This window comes from Mesoplodon bidens (genome assembly GCF_964165515.1).
Source record: "Mesoplodon bidens genome assembly, chromosome: 13".
Lineage (NCBI taxonomy): Eukaryota > Metazoa > Chordata > Mammalia > Artiodactyla > Ziphiidae > Mesoplodon > Mesoplodon bidens.
The window spans coordinates 21,089,671-21,109,559 of record NC_138169.1 but is presented as its reverse complement, the minus strand read 5'-3'; the positions used below and the strand labels follow the sequence as shown (position 1 = coordinate 21,109,559).

The window sequence follows — 19,889 nt, the reverse complement described above, 5'->3', positions numbered from 1 at the left end:
TGCCTAAAATGAGGAAATCCAATAGTGGATGGTATTTTAAAAGAACTACCTACATAATGTATGATGTTCTCTGCATATAGCTAACTGCTGTCCCCATACAAGTATTCATTCAGAAACTTCCCTGGTGGTCCAGTGGTTAAGACTCTGTGCTCCCAATGCAGGGGGTCTGGGTTAGATCCCTGGTCAGGGAACTAGATCCCACATGCCACAACTAAAGATCCCGCATGCCGCAACTAAAGATCCCACATGCTGCAACTAAAGATCCTGCATACGGCAACGAAGATTCCACGGGCCACAACTAAGACCCAGCACAACCAAATAAATAAATAAATATATTTTTTTAAAAAGTATTCACTCAGACTTCCTGGTGGTGCAGTGGTTAAGAATTCGCCTGTCAATGCAGGGGACACAGGTTCGAGCCCTGGTCTGGGAAGATCCCACATGTCATGGAGCAACTAAGCCCATGCACCACAACTACTGAGCTTGCACTCTAGAGCCCGCAAGCCACAACTACTGAGCCCGCGTGCCACAACTACTGAAGCCCACACCCCTAGAGCCCGTGCTCCACAATAAGAGAAGCCACCACAATGAGAAGCCCGCTCACCTCAAAGAAGAGTAGACCCTGCTGGCCGCAACTAGAGAAAGCCCTCACGCAGCAACAAAGACCCAACGCAACCATAAATTAATTCATTCATTAATTTTTAAAAAAACAGTATTCAGTCAGTTAATACATACTTTTTTATTGAAGTATAGTTGATTTACAACGTTGTGTTAGTTTCAGGTGTAGAGGACCGTGATTCAGTTATATATATCCTTTTCAGATTCTTTCCCCTTATAGGTTATTACAAAATATTAAGTATAGCTCCCTGTGCTATACAGTAGGTCCCTGTTAGTTAGCTATTTTATATATAGTCGTGTGGATATGTTAATCCCAACCTCCTAATTTATCCCTCTCCCTCTTCCCCTCAGTTAACACATATTTTTAAAAATCAACTCTGCACCAGACTCTGTCCTCAGCACTGGAGATATGACAACAGAAAACCAAGCCCCTGTTCTAAGAAGCTTAAGTTTTAGTAAGAGACAGAGACCATACATAAGTTAGCTGTAAGTGAGAGGTCCAGAGATGTACTGATAAGTGGTAAAAGGAAAATCAAATGGATGATAGGGGTGGAGTGTTTGATGAGGGGTCAGAGAGACCTCTCCAGGGTGATGGTTGAACTTGGAGCTTAATGATGAGAAGTAACTGGACTTACAGAGTCCAGGGTGACGGTTGAACTTGGAGCTTAATGATAAGAAGTAACTGGACTTGCAAAGTCCTAGGGGGAGAGGGCTCCAGACTGAGGAAGTGTGAAAGCCTTAGTGTTTGGGGGCCACAAAAGAAGGAAATGTGGCTCATGTACTTTCGGTGGGGAGAGGTGGGGAAGGAGACCCAGCTGACCTGTGAAGGGCCATGGCCATGAGTTAGAACTGTAGGGGGGAATTATATCTGATTTTCCATGTCAATGATGGCTCTTGCTGCTGGGTGGAGGATAGATCATAGGGTGAAAAAGAATACTGAGGGACCCCTTAGGAAGCTGTGGCAACAGTTGAGAGGAGGTGAAGGTGACTCTGATGACAGTTTCAGAGCAGGGTTGCAAGCACAGACCCGAATGATTCTTGAGGCCTGGAAAGGAACTGTGAGACAGTAAGGTATCCATCTGCCTGCAGCTGTGCAAATCACAGTCAAGCCTCCTCAAGACAGCAAAGATGGCAGTGTTTCCTACTGTTGTAAAAGCCTTTCATAGAAGATCATTCCCACCTTCCTAAAACCACAGTATCTTGGAAATGGAGGGATTCCAGGGGTCTCCTAGTCCAATTCCTCACACTTCCCTTCCTCTGACTTCTTTCTGGTTGCCCTCAAAACATCTCCAATGAGGAACTAGCCAGGTTACACTTGCATATCCCAATAATGGGGAGCTCACTACCTCTTAGAGCTCTGGACAATCATCCTTTGACTGAGTTAAACCTGTTTCCTTAATATTTCCATCCCAATTTTACCCTCCAAGAAAAAAAGAAAGAAAGAACTTGTGTAGACCGTTCATGTTATTGAGGAGAGCCTTTCGTATCTTCTGGGATGGAACAGGAAATCCCTCCACAGCTCTACCCTCAATTCCTCACCTGTGTGAGTAGCCCACACAATGTCAGACATCAAGTCATGCAACATATCACAGAATGGGTGGGATGTAACTGTTAGCATGTCAGTGAAGTCAGCTGTGTATAGTGCCTGGCAAAGAGTAGCCTCCCTCTGCTTTTGTGGTCATTGTTATTATTATTTTCATTGTTATTGTTATTAGGAATAGTAGTGTTGTATTTTTTAATAGTGTTGTATTATTAAAGCTTCTTTTGTTTGAACATCTGCCCTGTGTGCCCATCTGAATTTCTTCAGGTATCAGACAACAGATGACATTTATTCTCATACTTTCATCACTTTGTACCTGCTGTTCCTTCTCCTTCCAACACCCTTCCCTCCTTCATTCTCTTGAACAGTATTAACCATTCAGGACTTGGCCCAGGCACCACCTTCTCCATGCAGTCCTCTTTATCTCTCTCTGCCCCTTCTCTTTTACACACGCACAAACACACAAAAATGCACACACACGGCACAGTGAGGCCCTTCCTCTTCTGTACATTTCACCGTCAAAGCATTTCATGAAGTGGACTTACAATTTTTCGCCCCTTGGGCAGCAGCAGTTCCTAGGTCAAAGATGCACCTTCCAATCTATGGTGGCTTCATGTGAAGGGAATACCACCGTGGCTATGACAGGTTGGGTGCTCACTACATACCAGCCCCGTGCTATCCATTTTCCCTTGTCTCATGGCATTTCAGTCTCACAAATATCCTAGAATGCAGGTACTACCATCATCCCATTTAACAGACAAGAAAACTGAGGCTTTGAGAGGTCAAGTGACTTTTCACCTGGTTATCCTTTGGTCTTGGTGCCCATGTCACTCCCTCAGGAAAGCCCTTCCTGACCAACCCCCCATGGAAGCCAGTCCCTGCTACAGGGAGACCTGTGACTCCCTGACATAACCCTCAGCCCAGCTTGTAAATGTGCCTTTCTTTGTGCCATTATTTGATGATGTCTGTCTTCCTCACTAGACTCCGCTCCATGGAGTCAGGAACTGGGTCTGCCTGTTTCTTCTTGGTATTTCCAGAGCATAATACACAGTACGTGCCCAAAAATAATTGCGGAAGAAGAAGAGAGAAAGACAGGGAGGAAGGGCACACCGAAAGAATTAAGAAGGTGACAACGGATCCTCCTGGGGCTCCTTTTCCAGTTGCGTAATTCTAGAATTGCGTGGGAGAAGAGGACTTCAGGGTCTGCCATCTTCCGCCTGAAGAAGCGAGGCCCTCTGCAGTCTTCCCCACCTGCCATGAGCCTTTCTCTGTAGGTTCTTTGGCCTGCAGACCAGAGGCCCCTGAGCTACAGGGGTCTGCTCTCTGCCACCTCTGTGCCTTCCCTTCAACCTTAACCAAGCTAAACTGTCTCGGCCCCTTGCCTCTCTGCAGGGAGCTGGAGAAGCAATTAATCCTGAAGAGTCCCCCACTGCTCTTGGGATCCAGAGATTCCTGGGAGCCTGGCAGCTGTGTGCACTCACATCTGGGAGCTGTGGAGGAACCGCCCAGCCTGCTCTGAGCACAGGTTGACCTGTCAGGGCGCTCAGGAGGGGATGCCCCCTGTGGTCAGGAGCAGAGACAGTTCTGGGAGAAGGCACGAAGGCACTTGTCTTCCTCCTCCCACAACTGTCTAGTGCAGGTCACTTAACCTCTCTGAATCTGGGAAGAGTAACTCCCTTTCAAAACTGTTGAGGACATTAATGGAGATAATTCACATAAAGGGCTAATCACCATGCCTAGTGCAGAGCAACACTCAGTAAATGAGAGCTATTATCATTTTACGTATTATTATCTATAGCTCTTAGGGCTGTGTTAGGACTAAATGAGATAATGTAACTAAAGCTTCTAGATAGAGCCCAGCACAGAGTAGTTGCTCAATAATCATTAATTCCCATCCCAAATCTGGAGTGCCACCAGTTAAATGGAACTGGAGTTTCCACCCATCATATGGTATACATTTAACCTTCTAAATGTTCCTAATATTTAGATGGATGGATGGATGGGTGGATGGATGGATGGATGATGGATGGATGGATTGATGGATGGATGAATGGGTGAATAGGTATATCTCAAGTAACATGATGCACATTTTCACGGTGACATGGTGTACTTTCAAGTTATTTTTCAGAACAACACAAAGCTCTCACAAATGCCAAAATTTAAGCACTTTTTTTTTCTAAACCTGCTGATTATCTCATTCTTTTTCTTCCCCTGGTATTATACTTTCCTCCAAACATGTACGTAGTCCTTCTCTGAGCTAATTCAGCACTGCTTACAGGCAAGGAACACTATTATTATTGCCATTTGACACATGAGGAAACATAAGCACAGATAGGTAAGGAAGAAAAGCCCTGCAGTTTGCAAGTGGTAGAACCAAAGTTCCAACCCAAATCTGTTTGATTGCAAAACCTCCACCTCCTCTTTCACAAAGCCTCCATCTTAAAAGAGGAAAATGAGACCTAGCAAGGGCAGGTGGCTAGTCCAAGGTCACACACATAGTTGAGGTCCAGAGCCCAGATTAGAATGCCCTCTCTCGGCTCCTTCCACCAGCCAGATTCCAGAGCAATCTTTTCAAAGATTCTCTTGGAGTCCTCTCTCCCTCGTGTGGCCATCTGTCTTTCCAGGCTTGGGGGAGCCCTGGGCGCACTTTGTGGCCATCAGCAACATAAAACGGGTGAAAATATTTTAGTTAGATCTTCTCCTCTTGATGGGTGAGAATTTTCCAGGTCTGGGCACCTTTGAAATCTCCCAACGTCAGCCATCATCAGCTGTAACTGGCACCTCTGCTAATAAATTGAGAATGTCACATCTCCCAAACTGCATTATTACCGTTTATAATTCTGATTGTTCATTTGCATACGAAAATTAGTCCTGTGACATGCGTGAATTTTATTTTATTCTTGAACTAATTATAAATAAGAATGCCACATTATTTACATAACTGATTATTGTTCCTTATGTTCCCCTGTTTTTAAATTGGGGGCCCATTCTCCATTGGTTAACTACGTAGATGAAAAATCCAAGAACATTTCTAAAGTTTAGGAACTTGTTCTATTTGCATCAAATACAAATTCCTTTGTATGAAAGATAATACGCTTTCCATTTTAATAGGCCTAAATTAGGTTGATCTTAATTTATAGTTAATTTGAATGAATAATTCCTGTCTACCTGAGTCTGTTTTTTCAGCAGCTCATTGTAAATGTTTATTAACCCATAAATCTGCTGCCTTCCTTTAGGAGGTGATTTTAAGGTCCCCCCGTAAAACTAAAGGGAATGTGGTACAGAGAAAAAAAAAGCACAAGAGCAGTTAAGAAACCCTTGTACAAGTCCCTATGCTGTAAGTCACATGCTGTGTGCCTTTGGGCAAATACCTAACCCTCTCTGAGCCTCAGGTTTCTCAGTCATTAAATGAGTGGATACTAAGATTTTGACCCCCTCTAACCTTACGGGGTTGTGGGGAGGTAGAGAAGTCTAGGTATCTTCTTCATCTTACCTTTGATTATACCTGCTCCCAAATGTATTGATCAGCATCTTAAATCTGTCTCCCCTCATGAGAAGTTGACCCATTTTGTTGGCCACTATAAATAAGGGGGAAAAGATTCTACCCAGAAGAGGACTGGAAGGGCTACCATGCTAATGGTGGTATTCCAGGCATAGTGAACCTTTGGGAAGACAAGGGTTGTGCAGATCGCATGGCTGGGACTCCTAGGCATCAATCACACCATGAAGATATGAACCACGCTGCTGTGTGTACAGGGGAAAGAACTCTGGAGTCTGAAAGGCTGTGTCTGGCACTCTATAGGCAAGTGAGGTCTGTTCCTTGCCCTTGAGGGTCTGAGAGTCTCAAGGGGGCAGAGTCTCAAGGGGGCAGATACAACTTGGGTTGTTGCCTATCACACCCACAAGACAGGACTTCTAAAGAAATGAATAACAGAGACATGAACTCGAAATAGGTCACAAATGTGCGATTAAAATAAATCAGGTTTGGTTGGGGGCAGAAGTGGAAGTTAAATCCTTGTTCTCCTGGCCTGGGAGGGGCTCTGCATTCACACAATGACTCTTCTGCTAAATTGATACATTAATTTGTTCAAACAATCATTTCTGTAATTAAACAGAGAGTGCTGAGGAGAACCTACAACAAAGGTGTCTTATTTAACTCTGAGTGGGAATCCAGTGACCTCTCCCCCAGTCTGTTCAGCAGTGGAAATAGGACCATTAATTGGGTGTTTTAGGTACAGACACCGTTGTCCAAGCAGTCATGGAGCTAAGTGGCCCCAAAGTTGCCAATGAACTCTAGTCTACGGCTTAAAGATGCAGCCTTTGTTTTTCCAAGTCTCGGTATCTATTTATTATGCAGAGAGGTCTGGGATTGGAGGGGACCATAATTAGAATGAGCAGCAACTCTCACTTAGTGAAGACAGCCTTTTTAGGGTGCTCCTGAGAGATGGAGGCCCTCCGAGCTTCTCACAAATCAAAAAAAAAAAAAAAAAAGTCCATCAATAAGGCACTCATCACTTTATAAGGAAATGGAACCAAAACGCAATGAAATACCCACGTGAGGAGCTGAGCTCATCAGACTCAGAACTCGGGCATTAATTGGCTGCTGCCCTCTTTCCACGAGAGCTCAGCTGGGGGGGGGGGGGGTTGCATCTCTGTCCAAGGTCCTTAAGTGAGATCTCTGCTCTCTCGATCATCCTGCAGTTTCTTTGGCCACTTGAACAGTAGTAAGAAAGAAAGGAGGGAGGGCAGGGAGGGAGAGAGAGGAAGAAAGAGACAGAGAGAGACAGTATTGGAGAAAAACGACTGTTTTGACATGGTTTTCAAGTAACTGCTGTTACCAAGAAAGAAAACTGTTTTCCTTTGGAAAGTCAAGAGAGCACTTGCTTCCTCTTCACCTCCCCCAACACTGTGTTCGTGAGTACAAGGCTGTCAGCCTGTGGCTTTGTTATGTTCAAATTCCCATGTTGAGACTTGGCCCTGCACGGGCCTTGGGTTGAAGAGAATGTCCAGGATCCCAGCTTTAGTGACTAAGGAGGGCTGCTTCTAGTCTCGTCAATAGGGTTTGGACTATGACCAACTACCATACTGCTATCACCTGCTAGAAAGGGTACGAGCGCAAATCAGACTGCTGAGTTCTAATCTTGGTTCTGCATGCACACGCTGTGTTACCAGGGACAAGCATCCTTCCCTCTCTGGCTCTCAGGTATTACAACTTCAAAGTCAGGGAGTCAAGCCAAATGGATTTGAGGTCATCCATCCCTCTGCTGACATTCTGAAATTCCTCACGCCAATTTTTTTCCAGGAGTGAAAGAAATGACCACATTTCTCACTTAAAATGGCCAAAAAAGCATTTCTCCTCTATTAGGCAACTACTGGGCCAAGCAGCAGAAATGGAAGAAGGTAAGTTCCTCAGCATAAGAAATACATCTTTGCCTCCCATAAGGCAAAATGCAGACCATCCAGAGCTTTCTGTGTTCACTATTTTACTCACTTCTCACAGCAACCCTAAGAGGTGAACACTGTTGTAATCCCCAATTTACAGATAAGAAAACTAAAGCCCAAGAGATGAAGTGACTTGTTCAAGGTCACCTAGAGGAGCTGGCACTCTAAACCCTAGCTGTCTCAGTCCGAATTATTTTCACTATACTGGGCTTCTACACGAGGGTCATTTTGAACATACAACCTACCCTGATGAGCCCCACTGACCTCAGGGACAGAACGTCCAGGCTCCCTCGGCCCCTCTGAACTGGCTCTGTCCTGACTTCCTGAGTAACACGTTCTCACTAAGGCCTCTGCCAACTAGTTTTTCTTCTTGGATACATGTTATGCCAAGCTGCAGTCCCAAGCACAGGGACCGAATGAAGGCTGGCTTTTAATTAGGAGGCCCATGATTGTTTGCTGTGACTTCGATAATAAGCATTGTTGAGACCTGGGGAAATCATTAAACAAGCAGAGAGGTAACAAGTCTTGCTCAGGATTCATGCTTGCGGACCTACAGAGGGAGAAGAAGGGAGGAGGTCCCTTCTCAGGGAGTGTAGTGCTGCTTCCAGGCCCAGGGCTAAGATAAACAGGACCAGACTCTGGTTTAGGAGGGAAGCACTGGTCTGTTTCCACCCCTCCCACCCAGTGCTCCCTGCAAGAAGGAAAGCTACTCTGTCTCTGTCCCTGTCTGCCCAGCCAGGGAAAGGTTTCTTAGAGCATTAAGTGTCAGAGCTGAAAGGGACTTGAAGACCCCAGGTGAAGGCCACTCACTATCCTCCAAGCATGTGCCAGCTCCAAACATGACAGAGAATTTTCCTTGACTGAGACAAGATCTGTGTCCCTGTATTCTCTCTTTAGACATGCACTAAGCACATATTCACTCAAGTTTAGATTCTGTGTCAGAGACTGGACTAGATTCTGGGGACATCATGGTGAACAGGAAGAGTCTTGTCTTCAGTGGGGGCAGTGACATGGCTCACATTCCCCAAGCCTACTCTCCGTGCCAGATTTAACATACACAGTTTAGTCACTTGTTTCTTTTAAAACACAGTTCTGGTCACTCACCAATTTGTCATCTCAGAGTTACAAATCTGATACATATGTCAGTCCCCTGGGAAAGACAATCATGTCCCACCCACCTCACGCACACCCCAGACCCAAACTCAAACGCATGCAATTCAACCATTCAAAAGACAGTTACTAAGGTCCTACCAGGTGCCAAGGGGCCAACTGTGAATTAAAAAAAACATGAGTTTTGCTTCCCTGGAGTTTTGGGTCTGCTGAGAATGAGAGGCATTCATCAAACAAGCATAGAATAAATATATTCATGCCATTGGTGCCATGTGTGATGGTGGAAATGAACAGGTACAGTAAGGGAGGCGCACACGCAGGGGTGGGGACTGACCCAGCTAGGAGGCACTGGAGGCGGGGTGGGGGTGGGGGAGTTTCTAGGAGAAGGTGAGCTTTAGACCAAGGCCTGAAAGATGAGAGGCTGCCGTCACATGACGCTCAGACAGAAGGATGAGCAGAGGGAGGCCCCAAGGTGACCACAGGGATGGTCCATCTGAAGACATGAAAAGAGGCCTTGAGATTGGAATAAGGTTGTTAAGGGTGGAATATCCCAGGATGGGGTCAGCAAAGGAGCCACAGTCATGTGGGTCCTTGTCTCCCAAGCAAAGCCCTTTGGGATTTCCTCTAAGTGCAATGGGAAGCCACTGAAAGTCAGAAGCAGGAAAGGGTGTGAGCTAATTCACATTTTAGGCCATAGCAGGGAAGAGGCAAGTGCGGAAGAAGAGAGAGGCAGGAAGAGGGGACTATGCAGGGGGCCACGTCCCCACATGTTCACACACCCTCCCCCTTCACCCTTTTCACACTCACAGAGCTTCAAGAGGAAGTGTGCAGAGAGATAGCTGGTCTGTGTGCAGGCTGGAACATGGGGGGCCTAGAAGGTGTTGGGAGACCTTACTTCTATTTTTAAAATTTATTTTATTGAAGTATAGTTGATTTACAATGTTGTGTTAATTTCTGCTATACAGCAAAGTGATTCAGTTTTTTATATATATATATATATATATACACACACATATATATACATACATATATATATATATATATACACACACACACATTCTTTTTCATATTCTTTTCCATTACGGTTTATCACAGGGTATTGAATATAGTTCCCTGTGCTATACAGTGGGACCTTGTTGTTTATCTATCCTATATATACTAGTTTGCATCTGCTAATCCCAAACTCCCAATCCAACCCTCCCCCACCCCACCCCCACCCCCACCCCCTTGGCAACCACAAGTCTGTTCTCTATGTCTGTGAGGCTGTTTCTGTTTCATAGATAAGTTCATTTGTGTCATATTTTAGATTCCACATATAAGTGATATCATATGGTATTTGTCTTTCTCTGTGACTTACTTCGCTTAATATGATCATCTCTAGGTCCATCCATGTTGCTGCAAATGGCCTTATTTCATTCTTTTTATGGCTGAGTAGTATTCCACTGTATATATATATACCATATCTTCTTTATCCATTCATCTGTTGTTGGACATTTAGGTTGTTTCCATGTCTTGGCTACTGTAAACAGTGCTGCATAGGGGTGCATATAATCTTTTTGAATTATAGTTTTGTCTGGATATATGCCCAGGAGTGGGATTGCTGGATCATATGGCAACTCTATTTTTAGTTTTTTGAGGACACTCCATACTGTTCTTCAGAGTGGCTGCACCAATTTACCTTCCCACCAACAGTGTAGGAGGGTTCCCTTTTGGGAGACCTTGTTTCTAATCTTTCTGTTTGGTCCCTGGACCTCAAGCCCCTCATCTTGAAGAGTAAGAATAACACATGTATGGGACCTTAGAAAGCCCCTTGAAAGAGGATTCTGTGTGTGAGGCTTCTATTCCCTATAGAATTGAACATTGTAAAAGGTAATGAGCTGCCCATCACTAGAGGTATTCAAGCAGAAGCTGAGCAACTACATGGGTGGGAAACTTAAATAGAAAGAATAAAGCTAAACAATTATTTATCTCCTACTGCCAGTTATCAGGACAAATGTTTGTATACCTCCCTTATGCTTTTAACAAAAATGTGAGGTCAGAATTATTAGCCCCCTTTTACAGATGAGAGAACTGAGGCCTATACAAACAAAGTGACTTGCCTAAGGTCACTCAGCAAGCAACGAGGAAAGCTAACATGTTTCAGATGATAATTGTTTCCCAGGTGTTATACCATTTAATCTCCCAACAATACTACGAAGACAACAGTACTTCGTCCCTGTTTTACAAATGAGAAAACTGAGGCCAAGAGAAGTTAGATGAGTCACCCAGTAAGGAAGTAAGGATGTCCACATTCTATCTCCAGAGCCCTGATTTCTGACTCTCAACACCAAATTCTCTCCTAAAACTTCAACTCTCACTTTCAAAGTCAATTCTGGCTGACTCCAGAGTTCATCCTCTATGTCCTGCCCATGTAGCACCTCCTTGGCCCCCTGGGGATCTGTGAATTCCCTTCTGTATTATTTTCCTAGGCTGCTGTAACAAAGCACCACAAATTGGGCAGCTTAGAACAACAGAAATTTATTGTCTCACAGTTCTGAGGCCAGAAGTCCAAAATCAAGACGTCAGCAGGACCAGGCTCTCTCTTCCCCTAGGGAAGGGTCCCTTCCAGGCTCCTCTCCCAGCTTCTGGCAGTTCCTTGGCTTGTGGCAGCATAACTCCAGTCTTCACATGAAGTTCTCCCTATGTGTGTGTCTCCAAAGCTCTCCCTTTTATACGGACATCAGACATATTGGACTAGGAGTCCACCCTACTCCAGTGTGACCTCAACTTGACTACTCACATCTACAACGACCCTATTTCTAAATAATGTCACAGTCTAAGGTACTGGGGGTTAAGTCTTCCACATAGGGATTTGGGATGGGGACACACAATTCAATCTGTAACTCCTTCCAAACCCACGTGTCTTTGCCTATGGGGAACAGGTGAGTAATGAGGCTCTGATGGACCCTGGACCGCTACAGACATCATGTTCCCTCCCTCCATTCTGCACCACTCGCCAGCCTCACCCCTCTGTCCCAGATGCCCAAGGCTCTGCTTTGGGTCCTGGTGTCATCCTGTATTAGTGACACAGAGGAGCAGCCAGGAACCAGGGAGGAAACTCTCATCCCTTCCAGGGGAGGCGGGTGAATATTTCTTATGGTGCAAGGGAGTGGAATTCCATACAGCCACTTCCTGCAAATGCAACATGACACCTCGTAATGGGGCAATATCAGTACAAATCCGGCCTCGTGGCAGCCCAGAGCCTCCTAGTAATTCCTCACATATTGTGCTCATGTTACTGTAAATACAATCGTCAAACTCAGGCTTCCACTGCAGCCAACTGATCAGAAAGGATCACCCCCATTTCTGCAGCTGAGAAGACTGAGGCCCGCAGAAGGTAACTGACCCTTGATCACACAGCAGATGAATCATCCCCAGCTGGACAAGAGCCAAAGAAGCAGAGGAGGAATGAGGAGGGTTGGTTCCCTGATGCCACATCTGGAAAGAGGTGGGAGCCGGACAGAGGGCCTCAATGGGCCAAGGCCTGGGGGATGGGATGAGGGAGGGGTAAGGAACAGATGTGGTTGGACAGAAAAAGAGCTAAGTGCCAGGGTACAAGCGAGAAAGAAATGGAGCCCAAGGAAGTTATTGGAGTTGGGTGGACTTGGGCAAGAGGTGAGTGGGCTGCTAGGGCAGGGAGAAATCCAAAGTCAGGCATCCAGGGGTACAGCCTTGGGTCTTGACAGAGAGAGAGCCCAAGCCAGAGGGAGAGTGTTTTCATGCTTCCTCCTGACTGGCCCACCGGGAGGAGGCCCAGCCAACGCCTGGGAGTGTAAAGAGCATCCAATCCCTAGGATGAAAACTGAGCTTCAGGACAATCTCCTGTTTTGGCAGAAAATCTGCAGCACTTAAGAAGGAACCAAGACTGGAGCCTAGAGGTGGGAAGTGGGAGGGAGTGTTGGTTATTTTCCTTTCGGCCTCTATCCCAAGCCCATTCTCCTTCCTTCCCTGCTCTGCTCTGAGTCCCAGGAGGCTGACCCATGGGGACCACATTACCTCATCTTCTAACTTGGGGTGAGATAATGAAGCCAATGGTGGGAGGTGGGAGGAAAGCAGCCAGTGCCTGATACCAAAAAGCCAATGGAGATCTCACTACAAAGAGGAGAGGGACTTCTTGAGGATGAAGCTATCACAGAGGGAAGAGAGGTTGAAAGATAAATGCCTGCGTGCTTTATTCAGGCACCTGGATTCAGCCATGCCTGAAGGCCTCCTTCAAAAGTTTTCAATTTGATGATCCAACAAATTTTCTTTTTCCCTTAAGTTAGCCCCTGCATCCAAAAGAGTCCTGACGGGCTCGGGTGATCCTGTGGTATTACAAAATGAGCAATTCACTTGTGACTGGACTGTCCAGGGTTTTAATCACAGATCTGCATGACCTTGGGCAAGACACATCAATCTCTGAGTGTATCCTTTCACACCTGCAATCTCCCGGGCAGAAGAATTAAATAAAATAATACCCATAAAAGCAGCTAGGTTATACTAGATGTGCCAAATAAATGAGTTTACTGCAAATTCTCTCCCCTTTCTGGGTCCCAGGATCCTAATAAGGAAAATGTGGACCCCAGCGCTGATGAGTTGTATGTTTCATAAGACCCCATACACTGTCTTATACTGCCATGCTCTCCCCGCCCCTTGGATTGTTAGTAAAAAGCTACCATTTTGTGTGATTTTTGTGCAAGTGGCATGACATTCCTGGGTATCAGTTTCCTCAAATATATTGCCTACCAAATGTTGTGAAACTGAGGTAACACATGTAAAGTCTTAGAACAGGGTCTGGAACATAATACATGCTCAATGAATGCTGGCTATTTTGTTGGTGGAGGTGGTGGTTTTAAGAATAATAAGTATTGTTATTATCTCTGAGCACCTGCTCTGGTTTTGTTTATACACCGTCTCATTTAGACCTTGCCAACACAGCCCTGCGAGGTCGGTGATGATGTCCCAACCACACAGATGGGATACAGCTCAGAGAAGTTGAGTTACTTACCTGACTGCTGGAGCTGGGATGTGCTTAAGAACTACCTGGCATCACCTTCCTGGAGTGGTGTCCCCACCCACATTCAGCCAGCCACTATCTCTGAACTTAGAAAGGCATCTTTTTGGCACTCAGCAGGTGCAAGCCCTCCAGAGAAGTTTCCCAAGTTTGCTTCTCCAGCCATCTCCCTTTGCAAACACACTTTCTGTTCATGTGAATGAAACCCGCTAACTGGTATGGTGTCTGCTCTAATTATAGGCTACCCAGCCTGTGCCAAGAGGAAGCTGGTTAGTGTACACTTGAGTAGATTTCAAATCGGATTTTGTGAGTCCCCAGCATGAGGGAAGGAGGCCAAGTTCTCCTCCGGAAAAAAATAATGGGAAATGCTGGCGCATGTGAGTGTTCCCAGCTCCCCTCCTGCTGGAGCAGGTGATGTCTTCTGCTCCCCAGATTACAGAACCCTCTTTCCAGTTTCTTTGCCTCTGTCTCTAGCCTTTTCCAGGAGCTGGAAAGCTGGGGGAAGGAATGGGAGAAGCAATCCGAGTGCTGAAATGGAGGAGGTATAGCAAAGTGGAAACAATACTTTGGAATCAGAGGAAACTATTCAATAAACTCTGAATGCAGCTCTGCCTCATTTCAGCTTTCGCTGCCCTTCTGAGTCTCAAGCTCCTCATCTATCAAACAGGGGTGCCAATACTTTCCCCACGATGATCCAAGGATGTGTGCTGCAGTGTTTATTCGACATTTATCCAGTAGTTACAGTGTGGCCTATTTTGTGCTGCATTGTACCAGTTACAGCTATGAATAAGATGCAGCCCTGGGATCTTTAGAACTCCAGGTCAAGCTAGAAGCCAGCCATTTGATGCTTATCGCACATTGTGATGAGAGAAGGACAGGGCTCTACAGGAAGGAGGGGCACGTGATCAAGAACTGTTGCATCCCAGAAGACTTCCTGGAGGAGGCGTGTCTAGGCTGCAACCTCAAGGATGACTCAGATTAAAGGAGGACAGGGCAAAGAGTGCCCTTCTTCACGTGGGAAGAGTCTATGTGAGGGCCAAGATAGAACAGAAAACAACACGTTTCAGAAACATCGTTTAGAATGGCCAAAATCGGGCGTGGGGGTTGGGCAGGAATGGCCAAAATGGCCAAAATAAAGAAAGGTTTTTTAAAAATCATGGAATTCAACAGAGCCAGTCAAAATAACATTGACAAAGAACACTTTTTTTTTTTCTCTAGTCTATCGCTGGCACTAATTTGTAAGCTTTTCAAGGGCAAAACTGTTTTAATCATATTTGTAAGTCCTGTAATGCTTTCTTTACATTTTTTATTTTTTAGTATAATTTTATTTTTTATTGAAATATAGTTGCTGTATAGTATTATATAAGTTACAGATGTACAATATAGTGAGTCATGATTTTAAAGGTTATACTCCATTTACAATTATTATAAAATATTGGCTATATTTCCCATGGTGTACAGTATATCCCTGTAGATTATTTTATACCGAATAGTTTGTACCTCTTAAGCCCCCACGCCTGTATTACCCCTCTTCTCCCCACTGGTAACCGCCAGCTTGTTCTCTATGACTCTGCTTCTTTTTTGTTATAGTCACTAATTTGTTGTATTTTTTTAGATTCCACATATATGTGATATCATATAATATTTGTCTTTCTCTGTCTGACTTACTTCATTCAGTATGATAATCTCTAGGTCCATCCATGTTGCTGCAAATGGCAATATTTCATTCTTTTATATGGCTGAGCAGTAGTCCACTGTATATATACACCACATCCTCTATCCACGCATCTGTTGATGAACCCTTAGGTTGCTTCATACCTCGGCACTTGCAAATAATGCTGCTATGAACATAGGGGTGCATGTATCTTTTCGTATTAGTGGGGGTTTTTTCAGATATATACCCTTTTTTCGGATATATGCTGCATTTCTCCCTTAACAAATGTTCTAAAGAGGGGCAGATGGGCCTTGATGAAAACACAGGGAAAAAAAACATGAAGTTTCTGCAGCATTATTGGCACCATCATTAGTCTGGCGAGAGCAACTGCACTTATCATCGGTTTTGGAATTTCAGAAACATCCTCATAGACACACCCAGAATGTCTGACCAAATGTCTGGACACTCTGTGATCCCATCAAGTTAACACATAAAATTAACCATCAAAGCGTTATAAGAGAGATCAGCCATGGTGGCCGGGTAGAAATATCTTGCGCTCACCTCCTCTCAGGAGCACACCAAAATCACAACTATCTGCAGAACAACCATGGATGAGAAAGAACAGAACCTACCAGAAAAGATCTTCCACCACTAAAGAAGAAACCACAGTGAGCCGGGCAGGAGGTAGACTCGTGATACAGCCAAATCCCATATCCCCAGGTGGGCGACCCACACACCGGAGAATAATTACTCCGCAGAGGTTCTGCCACAGGGGTGAGACCTCCGAGCCTCACGTCGGGCTCCCCAGCCCGGGGTCCTACACAGGGAAGACGAGCCCCCAGAGCATTTGGCTTTGAAGGCGGGCGGGCCTTCATTTCAGGAGTCCCAGGGGGCCGGGGGAAAGAGAGGCTTCACTCCTAAAGGGCTTAAAGGGCCCACACAAAATCTCACGCGCTCTAGGACACGGGGCAGAAGCGGTCATTTGATAGGAGCCTGGGCCAGACCTACCTGCTGGTCTTGGAAGGTCCCCGGGTGAGGCGAGGAGACTAGGGCTCATCCTGGCAGCAGCCATATTTGGGAGCTCCTTCCACTGAGGGAGACTGATGCCGGCCTCCAGCTCCTTAGCGACAAGACCTGGACTCGCCCGACAGCCTGCTAGGGCCAGTGCTGGGACGCCTCAGGCCAAGCAACTAACTGGGGTGGGACACAGCCCCACCCACCAGCAGTCAGGCTGACCTAAAAACACAGGCCTCTGGATGCAGCCCTGCCCGCCAGAGGGCCTAGAACTCAGCTCCGCCCACAGTCCCAGAATCCCCTGCGCCCGGCTCCGCCCCCGGGAGCCTCCGGACCAGCCCCACCCACCTGCGGCGGACATAAGATGCAAGAAAACCGCAATCCCCCAGCCGGCGGACCCAGCCAGCTGACAGCAAGCCAGACCCTGCCCTGGGACCAGCTGGGCCCCAGCCCTGCCCACTAGCAGGCCAACACAAGCTTCAGGACACCCCTGACGCTGTACCCAACTGTGTCAGGAACTGCCCCCCATCACCTGTGAGCTGACACCAGTTCTGGGACCCCTGGGCCCTGCAGCCAGACTCCGGGACCCAGCTCTGCCTGCCAGTCTCTAGCACTAACCCCAGGACCTGGCTTCACCCACCAGTGGGGGGCAACAGCCTTAGAGTCTTCTGGACCCTGACTCCACCCACCTGAGAGCCAGTACTAGCCCCGGGGTCCCCTAGGGTTCTGTAGTCAGCCACCTCGAGACCCAGCCTTGCCAACCAGCGGCTGGCAGCCTCCACACAAGGCAGGGCCTGGCAACCAACTGGACCAGGGGCCAACCAAGCCTACAAGACCACCCACATAGCCCGCCACAACAGAAGGACCCATGCACCCCTCATAGGGAGAAACCCTAGAGCATACAGCTCGGGTAATGAGGGGAGTGTGCTGCTGGGACCCATAGGATGTCCCCAAGGTGGATGGTTTGTCCTATTCAGACCACCTCTCCCTGCCTTCCATTCTTGGCCTCGCAGTACTCGCAATTCACCTGTCCTTCAGTTCTTCAGGGCTTCCATAACCTGCTCACCAGAAAACCACTGAACAGCTGTACCTGAATGTGCCAGACTACACGGTAGGCATTTTGCATTCATAACACCTTGTTTAAGCCTCACAGGAATCCTTCACATGAGAACAAGAGGCCAAGAAAGGGCTCTGTGGACCGTAACAGGATAAGGATGGCTTAATTATAGCTGAATTGAGCATTTATTATAGTCAGACACTGTGATGAGCGCTTTACATACATTATTTCATTTAACCTAAATATTAACTACGTGGTATTATTGTCACCCCCATTTTACAGGTAAAAAAAACTGAGGTCCAGAGAGGTGAAATCATATGCCTAATGGGTATAATAGTGGGGACTCATGGCTACTCTTGACATAAATGCAATTAAAAACAAAAATCTTTAAGCCCATGAAAGGAACTTATAGGCTCATGTAGCAGAAAAATCTAAGGTAACAGCATCAGGCATGGCTGGATCTAGGCACTCGGGTATCCGTCTTTCTCCATCTCTTGGTGTGCTTTCTTTTGTGATAGTTTTACTCCCAGTGGAATTCTCCCTCGTGGAGGTAAGATGGCCAAAAGCAGCTCTAGGTGTACCCCAAACCAACTCAGCACCCACCATCGAAATGCAAGTATCATTGGACCAACCTGGAGGGTTGTGTGGCCATCTAACCTGCTCTCTGTGGTCAGAAGGATTGGAAGGCACTATTGTCTGAACCAGGGTTGCATGCCCACTTCTGAGTCTGGGAGGGGTTTAGGGTGTAGGAAAGGTACATTCTCACAAAGAAAGACCAAGAATCTGTTCTCAAACCCCACAGAGCAGAATGAGGCAGCCAAGCAGCAATAGCCCACCACTCGGGGATGTGACCCAGAGCCTCCTCACTCAAAGCCTGTGTGTTAACCAGTTTGCTCCAGCCCCTCTGCTTCGATTGCCTCTTTCTAATTCCCTGGCCCTGGGCTGACCCCTCTTGGAGTTCCGTCCCTCAGCGCTCGGCGCTGAGCACTGGTACTTAACAGTCATGCCAAGCGGGTGATGGATGGCGGCTGCTGTGAAGGCTCTTCAAAGGGGATGGGCAGCTGCTGGCTTGGAAATAAGCCTTCTGTAGGGACAAAACGCAAATGCAAACACACACCGTGGGGCCGCATCGGCCTTTTGTGGATTCTCCCCTTTGGGGCCCCTGCCTGTTTCCAATTTGCACCCCAGGCCTGTGGGCAAAGTAAAACATCCCAGAGGCTGCTCTGAGAGGCAGAAAATCTTAGCAGAAATGGAATCATGCAACTATCCTGCTAGCCAAATGATTGTCCGTCCCTTTCTATTCTCAGAAGGTTAGCCCTGGAAGATACCCCAGGTGGTTGTCCATCCCACCTTCCCATCAAGCACATGTGGCCCAGAGAGGGTGAGGTCTTATCCAAAGGTTACACAGCCAGGGAGTGGTGGCAGAGCTAGGACACATGGACGGAAAGAGAATGATATTAACTGCGCATCTACTATGTGCCAAGCCCATGCTGGGTGCTTCAGCCAAGTTTTAGCTGCTCGCTCAAACCACAGGGCAAAGCTTTAGGGACAAACCCTCAACGTGTAAGGCAGGAAAGAGCCCGAGTCCCACACCAAGGCCCAGCTTTGCAGTGCATCCTTGTTCGAATCACTTCTTCTTGTCTGGGACTCAGTTTCTCGATTTAGAAAACAGAATTGACGACCCCAAGGGTGATTCCATCTCAACATTCCAGACTGTGTGATAAAGGCCGTCCTGGGGGTAAGGGGGACTCTCTGGGCACCTTTTTAGCCATGAGAGGGAGAGCTATGGCCACAAATTCTTATGTGAGTAGCTGTGACATTGAAGCAGGACAGCCTTGACTAAGAGGATAAAGTCCTAACTAGGAGCCACCCCAATCGCCCTCACCTCCAGGCCTGTGCCCATGCTGTCCCCTCCCTGGCTAACTCCTACTCATGCTTCCGTTCCTGCTAGGACATCACCCCCTCTTTCCTTGCCCCACCCCCTAAGTTAATTTCGGAGCCTCCCGAATGCATCCTAGGCCCCTCTACTCCCCATCAGAGCACTTTTCACTGGGCTGCAATCTGCCATCCACTTGTCTATTTCCCCCAGTAAATCATAAAATCAAGGACAGGACTGACTCTGGTCAAAACTCTATCCCCGACACCCAGGACAGACCTGGCACACAAGAGGTACAGGTGAAGAGTGAACCTCAACTAGATTCGGGGTAATGGGGATCCCAAGAGTCCTGGGAAGATTATGCCCCAGAAGACCCGTCTGAGCAACACTCAGAAGCGATTTTTTTCCTCCCCTACTTACCGGGACTTCTGTCCCCCCTCTGCCTGGATTATCAGCAGTCATAGCAGTAATGACAGTCACAGTGATCGTATTTCTGGCTGTGAGACTAGAAAGGGGACTTGTCACCTTACACCTGAGCCACGAGGA

At 46.8% G+C, this 19,889-nt stretch overlaps 1 protein-coding gene across 11 annotated transcripts in view; it reads right to left on the bottom strand.

Annotated features, from left to right (window-relative positions):
• Positions 1-16,668, bottom strand: part of LOC308626584 (uncharacterized protein) — a 372,052-nt gene extending 355,384 nt beyond the window's left edge. For all 11 annotated transcript variants that reach the window (XR_014017269.1, XR_014017270.1, XR_014017271.1 and 8 more), the window contains exon 1: positions 16,405-16,668. The gene's annotated coding sequence lies outside the window, so the exon portion shown is untranslated. The remainder of the gene's footprint in view (positions 1-16,404) is intronic.
• Between the last annotated feature and the right edge of the window lie 3,221 nt (positions 16,669-19,889).